Source organism: Macaca mulatta, chromosome 9, assembly GCF_049350105.2.
Source record: "Macaca mulatta isolate MMU2019108-1 chromosome 9, T2T-MMU8v2.0, whole genome shotgun sequence".
NCBI classification, from domain to species: Eukaryota; Metazoa; Chordata; class Mammalia; order Primates; family Cercopithecidae; genus Macaca; species Macaca mulatta.
The window spans coordinates 80,758,882-80,766,111 of record NC_133414.1 but is presented as its reverse complement, the minus strand read 5'-3'; the positions used below and the strand labels follow the sequence as shown (position 1 = coordinate 80,766,111).

The window sequence follows — 7,230 nt, the reverse complement described above, 5'->3', positions numbered from 1 at the left end:
AGTAAATGTGCGGAAGTGTGATTGAGCATTTGTGGGCTCTTAACAGGTGATTGTGTGACTAACATTTACAATTGAGAAATAGAAAAATAAGGATATATGAGAAGTTTCCTCTCCAGTAATAGATTAATTCTTGGGGGATGGGGGGCAGTGTGTTGAAGCAGGTTTGGATTTTAAAAATTAGTATAACAGGGATTTGTGATTCACACATCTTGAAGTATATATCCTTAATTGACAATATAGATGAATATGTAAAGGCTAGATTTTGGAGTTAAAGTAGATGACCTAAGAGAAGTAGCTAGAATTTTCTTTGCCAGAGTATTTGAAGTTCACAGATCTGCTTGTTTAAAAACTTTATAAAAGTGCTTATCCTGTTTTGTTTCACCAACAAACATTTTCAAACTTTTTTTTTTCTCATTTCAGAACACAGATATGTAGAACTCTTCTTGAATTCTACAGCAGGAGCAAGTGGTGGTGCTTTTGGTAGCCAAATGATTGGAGACATGGGTTTGCGTAAATATCGTTAGTTTCTTTAAAAACCAAAATGTTTATATATGTATAAGTCAGTTATAAGTTAAGCTAATCTATTTATTTAATGAGTTTAGCATAACAAACTTAGGCAAAGAAAGCAATTTCTTGATATTTGAATTTTGTATTTGTCTTTCTTAAATCCTTGTGAGTTAGGAAGTTCCTTAGGATAGATAATTCAAATCAGATTTAAGTACTCTTAGGGGAGGGGACTACAGAGTGAAACTACTTAAATTTTCTGAGTATAAAGGTTAAATCTAAAATAGCAAAACAGGATTAAGATAAATGCGGGCATAATTAGGTATTGACATGCCTTTGATACATCAAATTAGGAGGAAACCCCATTAAATCCAGTCAAGCAGTTTCATAAGATCTTCACAAAATGCCTCTACTTATGGAATCGTGGAGTTTAGTCCTGCTGAAGTGTATACCGTTAGCACTTTGGTTTATCAATGTTTTACTAGCTGAAATGATGGATAGAAGGGTAGCCTGGTTATAAACAGTAGGCAGAAGGAGGCGGAGGGGTTATAGTAATATAAAATCAAGACTGGAAAATCATAGAGAATTACAAGTCTGATACCACCAGATACTACATTATATAAGGAACAAGGTTCTATTGTTTTCTTAACAGCAAACCCGTCCAGTTACGGTGGCCCAGCCAGCCAGCAGCTGAGTGGTGATTATGGAGGCGGATGTGTGTGGTGGCCAGAGCAGCATGAGTGGATACGGTAAGCCTGTTTTTGTTTTTTTAATATACTTAGAATAAGTTTTAGGCAGATTTCTTTAGTTGGGAAGATGCAGGCTCCTTTTTGGTGAAATCAGGTTATTACATGTATCCTTTCAATCCAAATGTAACTGTTTTTACTAGCTTAATTTTCAGAAACAATCATTGGGAGGGGGAAGTGTTCTGTGAATTAAAAACTAGTCATTGCAGCCGGCTGGGAATAGTGGCTCACGCCTGTAATCCCAGCACTTTGGGAGGCCGAGGCGGGTGGATCACGAGGTCAGGAGATCGAGACCACCCTGGCTAACATGGTGAAACCCCGTCTCTACTAAAAATACAAAAAAATTAGCCAGGCGTGGTGGTGGGTGCCTGTAGTCCCAGCTGCTGGGGAGGCTGAGGCAGGCGAGTGGCGTGAATCCGGGAGGCGGCGCTTGCAGTGAGCAGAGATCACATGACGCCACTGCACTCCAGCCTAGGCGACAGAGCGAGACTCCATCTCAAAAAAAAAAAGAAGAAAACTAGTCATTGCAACTTTGGTGGAATACTGTTGAGCCAGAAAATATCTGCCTCCATTTATTAAAACGGTAAATAAAGTTGTTCACTTTTTTGTCTTTTGGTTAGCATTAAATCAATTTTAGATTTAGGTAGAATTTGAAACAGTAGAATGGTGGTTGGGTTCAGGACCATGTGTATTAGTCAGTTAACCTAGGATTGGTTTTATTTATTTTTTTTCAATTGGTCTAAAGAATGGTGATTTTGGTATTATAATCTTACCCCACAAAACCCTTTTGCAGACCAAGTTTTACAGGAAAACTTCAGTGATTTTTCTTTTTTCTTTTTTTTTTTTTTTTTTGAGACAGAGTCTCGCTCTGTCGCCCAGGCTGGAGTGCAGTGGCGCAATCTCGGCTCACTGCAAGCTCCGCCTCCCGGGTTCACGCCATTCTCCTGTCTCAGCCTCCTGAGTAGCTGGGACTACAGGCGCCCGCCACCGCGCCCGGCTAATTTTTTGTATTTTTAGTAGAAACGGGGTTTCACCGTGGTCTCGATCTTCTGACCTTGTGATCCGCCCGCCTCAGCCTCCCAAAGTGCTGGGATTACAGGCATGAGCCACCGCGCCCGGCAACTTCAGTGATTTTTCAATCAAACATTGCATAGGTAAATATTCTCTCAAAAAATATAATTTAAATTCCCAATAGCAAATATTGATATGTTGTAATAATATTTTCTATAGCAGTCAATGACTCTGACTTAACTCCATAGAGGCTGCCATTTGGGCACAGTGAGTTGCCTTTAGTCCAACTTGGTTGTCACACTTCCTGCCCACCATGAATAGGAATAGCAAGAGACTTCTCCTGTGTTTCCTTTTCCCAAATGCCATTTGAGGGACACATTGTGAATGTTTATGGTAAATGTTTTAAAAAGATGCCTTGTTTAGCTTTAAAAATACGAAGTAATTTTGCAGTTTTTGAAAAATACTAGTTTTCCTTTAAACTTAATTGTTCACGTTGATCCTGAAGAATTTGTTAAAATGGTGGCACAAGAGTCTGGCAAGTTGGTACTGCAGAGAAAAGGGGTTAATTGAGGCTTGTTTGGTGTCGGGATTCCCCTTTCCCAAACATGCGTCTCACCACTTGGACAGCAGCCATTTGTACTTGTATACTTTTTAAACTTTTTCTTGGAATACTATATTTTATTTGACTGGTAGTCTGACATTACTCCTAACTTGTCAAATTGATCTCTCTGCAGGTAACCAAGGAGCAATGAACAGCAGCTACTACAGTAGTGGAAGCCGTGCATCTATGGACGTGAATGGAATGGGAGGGATATCTAGCATGTCCAGTATGCGTGGTGGATGGGGAATGTAATTGATCGATCCTGATCACTGACTCTTGGTCAACTTTTTTTTTTTTAAAGAAAAAAAAACTTCAGTTTAACAGTTTTTGCAATACAAGCTTGTGATTTACGCTTACTCTGTAAGTGGAAATCAGGATTGTTATGAGGACTTGAGGCCCAGTATTTTTTAATATAGTACTATCTAGGATGTAACAGTGAAGCTGAGTAAACGGTAACTGTTAAACTTAAGTTCCAGCTTTTCTCAAGTTAGTTATAGGATATACTTAAGCAGTAAGCGTATTTAGGTAAAAGCAGTTGGATATGTTAAATGTTGCCCTTTGTCACGTTACATTGAACACTGGATGCATGTTGAAAGACATGCTTTTATTTTTTTGTAAAACTCAATATAGGAGCTGTGTCTACAATTAAAAATGAGGCCGGGCGCGGTGGCTCACGCCTGTAATCCCAGCACTTTGGGAGGCCGAGGCGGGCGGATCACAAGGTCAGGAGATCGAAACCACGGTGAAACCACGTCTCTACTAAAAATACAAAAAATTAGCCGGGCGCGGTGGCGGGCGCCGGTAGTCCCAGCTACTCAGGAGGCTGAGGCAGGAGAATGGCGTAAACCCAGGAGGCGGAGCTTGCAGTGAGCCGAGATCGCGCCACTGCACTCCAGCCTGGGCGACAGAGCGAGACTCCGTCTCAAAAAAAAACAAAACAAAAAAACAAAAATGAAACATTTTGGCATGTTTATTAATTTTAGTTTCATTTAGTAACCTGTGAGGCACATAAGTTTAAGCCTTTTTTTTTTTTTTTAAGTTAATGGGAAAAATTTGAGATGCAATACCAATACTTTAGGATTTTGGTCTTGGTGATTTTGGTCTTGGTGTTTGTATGAAATTCTGAGGCCTTGATGTAAATCTTTCATTGTAGTGTGATTTCCTTTTAGGTATATTGCGCTAAGTGAAACTTGTCAAATAAATCCTTTTAAAAACTGCACTGTGTCTCATCTGTGCTTCAGTGCCATGTGAAATGAGTCTTGGTGCTCTGTGCTCACATGGGGCCCAGGGCCACATCTCTGGCTGTGGCAGAGCGGCTTGGCAGTTGAGGCTGTTGTATAGATGTCTCCAGCTCACAGATGGTTCCCTCCCCTCCCTCCCGAGGCGTTCACAGATGGTTCCCTCCCCGCTCCCGAGGAGGAGTCCTACTCTTGTCTCAGGCTGGATTGCAGTGGTGTGATCTCGGCTCACCTGCAATCTTCACCTCAGGCTGAAGCCATTCTCCTGCCTCAGCCTCCCAAGTAGCTGGGGTTACAGGCGCCCGCCATCACTCCAGGCTAATTTTTTTGTATTTTTAGTAGACACTGGGTTTCACAATGTTGGCCAGGCTGGTCTCCAACTCCTGACCTCATGTGAGCTGCCCACCTCGGCCTCCCAAAGTGCTGGGATTCTAGGCTTCAGCCACTGTGCCCAACCTTCACAGATGGTTTTCAAATTGAGGTTTTGAATTTTGTATTTTTGGCTCATTCCTAAAAATTCCACTTGGAAGCAAAATTCCATGTAAATCTCCTGAGGTAAAATGATGGATAGTGGTTGAGAGCTAATAGGACTAGTTGAAATGAACTCTAAATATATCCCCGTTTTGGTAGTTTGGAGCTCCAACGTGATGCTAGAAGTATTCAAGCTGCTTTAAAGTAGTCCTGAAAAGTGTGGTCTCAGAGTTCCTTCAGTAGATGCTTAGGGGCACTGCAGTTTGGGAACCGATGCTACTCTTTCATCCCATTGGATTCAAGTCCCTGATAATGAAATTAGAATGTAGCGTCTGAGCTAGGCTGTCACATAGGCTTGTGCCCTTTAAAGCAAAGTAGATAAGCTTTCTCTTTCCTGTGACTACACTGAAGCTTTTCTTGAGTTTGTTGTTGGGTTAGGGCTAGGTAGGGTGGACAGAGTGGCTTAGTATCGGTCATTTCTAACCATCTGCCCACAGGAGCAGTGCATGCAGGAGACATGGAGGGCTTTGCAGATCCTACCTTGCTTGCCCTACCAGGTTGCCCTACTAGGACTGGACACTAGCAGAGGGAAGGGTCTGGAATGTGTATTGTTGGTTTTGTCTTCAGCAGGTCTAGAGAGAGCAGCAGTTTTCAGTGGGGAGGCAGTGTTGAGAATTGTTGAGTTGTATTCTAAGCCTGGTTACTGCCTTTGAGATCTTGTGTTAATAGAGTTTGGTATTGAGGCCCAGTATTGAGAAGGCTTGAGGGTTCCTTCTCTGGGTCCTTTAGTTAACTGTGGTACATTTAGGGATAAAGCTTGCCCTGTCAGAGAAGGGACTAGAACTAGGAACTCGGAGTAAGGTTAAACTAAATCCAGAGCCGTATGGCTTTTAAGAAGTGAGTCTAGGCCAGGCACAGTGGTTCACGCCTGTAATTTCAGCACTTGGGAGGCTGAGGTGGGCGAATCACCTGAGGTCAGGAGTTTGAGACCAGCCTGGCCAACGTGGTAAAACCCTGTCTCTACTAAAAAATACAAAAATTAGCTGGGTGTGGTGGTGCACACCTGTAATCCCAGCTACTGAGGCAGGGGAGAATCGCTTGAACCCGGGAGGCAGAGGTTGCAGTGAGCCAAGATCACGTCGTCGTATTCTAGTCTGGGCGACGAGCAAAATTTCTGTCTCAAAAAAAAAAAAAAAAAAAAAAGTCTAGAAGCATTATAGTTCTTTGGAATCTTGTGCTCCATAGCTTGTTTGCAGTGACTTAACCTCCTGATATTGTCAGTTGGAATCTGCATTTTAAACAAAATCCTGACCACTCACCCCTACCTCAGTTGACTTGGGAAGTGCTGTCTTAGAACATCTATCCTTCATTTCTCAGGCTGGGTAAAGGTGGTATGGCACCAGAACAGAGACTGGAGATTCCAAAGTTAAGGCTTGGAATATGTTTGAATTTCTGAGTAGGAAAGTTATCTTGACCAAATATTGCCAACTTTGAAAATGGTATGATAAATTTTCACTTAAAAATAAAGTGCCAGGCACAGAGGTGGGAACCTCCTGCATGTTTTGATTGAGCTGAACAGAACAGAACAGACTTGAAGTAGGGGGAGTGATAGATTATTCTGCTTTTGTGTGTGCAGAAGAGAGCTCAGACTCAAATGAACTGACTTGCCTAAGGCTGCCCAGCAAGTTAGGGGTCCAAACTGGGTGTATTGAAAAGGCATAGGCCGGGTGCGGTGGCTCCATACCTGTAATACCAGCACTTTAGGAGGCCGAGGCAGGCGGATCATGAGGTCAGGAGATCGAGACCATCCTGGCTAACACTGTGAAACTCCATCTCTACAAAAATACAAAAAATTAGCCAGGCGTGGTGGCGGGCACCTGTAGTCCCAGCTACTCGGGAGGCTGAGGCAGGAGAATGGCATGAACCCGGGAGGCAGAGGTTGCAGTGAGCCGAGATCACACCACTGCACTCCAGCCAGGGTGACAGAGCGAGACTCCGTCTCAAAAAAAAAAAAAAAAAAGAAAAGAAAAAAGGCACAGATGTCATATATGCCAGTTGGGGGTAGTGAGTGATAGGCAGTTTTTTCTGAAAGTTTGGCCCTGTATGAGACGCAGCTGCTACAGTGAGGTGAGGGAAGGGGAGGGCTGCCAATGTGCTTCCCTAATAGGGTTGGAAACCTGCTAGGACATGCTTTGGAGCAGGGCAGACCTCGTCTTGAAGTCTGGCCGCACAGTCCTAAGCTGTATAGGATGGAGGGTGAATCCTTGAGCCTTCCCCAAGCTGCCATCTTTTCCATCTTTAGAGTGGTCTGAGGGAGTGAGTGGCAGAGGAGGAATCTCAGTTGAGGGTGCCATGCAAGCATCTACCAGGGCTGACTAGGTCATGGAGGAGCCTGCTTCGTGGGAAGAGCCCGGAGGAGGGGTGGGATCCTGAGGCCTGGATTTGGTGGGAAGGGAAGGTAGGGTCGAGGACAAGGTGTATGTATAGAGGTGAAGGACTGACTGCTGGCTGTCTGGACTTGACAATGCTGTTATCTCTACTGTTATCTCTACCCAAAGAGATCCCCGGGCCATTGGCTCTTTGAAGGGGGGGTCTCTGAGGGAGGGACTGGAAGCCAGTCCTAGCACTGCATTTGAAATATAAAAAATGGCTGCCTGGC

The 7,230-nt window shown here is 43.5% G+C and overlaps 1 long non-coding RNA gene across 2 annotated transcripts; it reads left to right on the top strand.

Annotated features, from left to right (window-relative positions):
* Positions 1 to 370: 370 nt before the first annotated feature.
* Positions 371 to 3,197, top strand: LOC100429669 (uncharacterized). Of its 2 annotated transcripts, none has more exons than XR_013398104.1 (3): positions 371 to 510; positions 1,157 to 1,253; positions 2,996 to 3,197. It is a non-coding gene; the product is annotated as an uncharacterized LOC100429669 (long non-coding RNA). The 2 variants fall into 2 exon arrangements; XR_013398105.1 differs by having other exon boundaries at positions 404 to 519.
* The last annotated feature ends 4,033 nt before the right edge of the window (positions 3,198 to 7,230 follow it).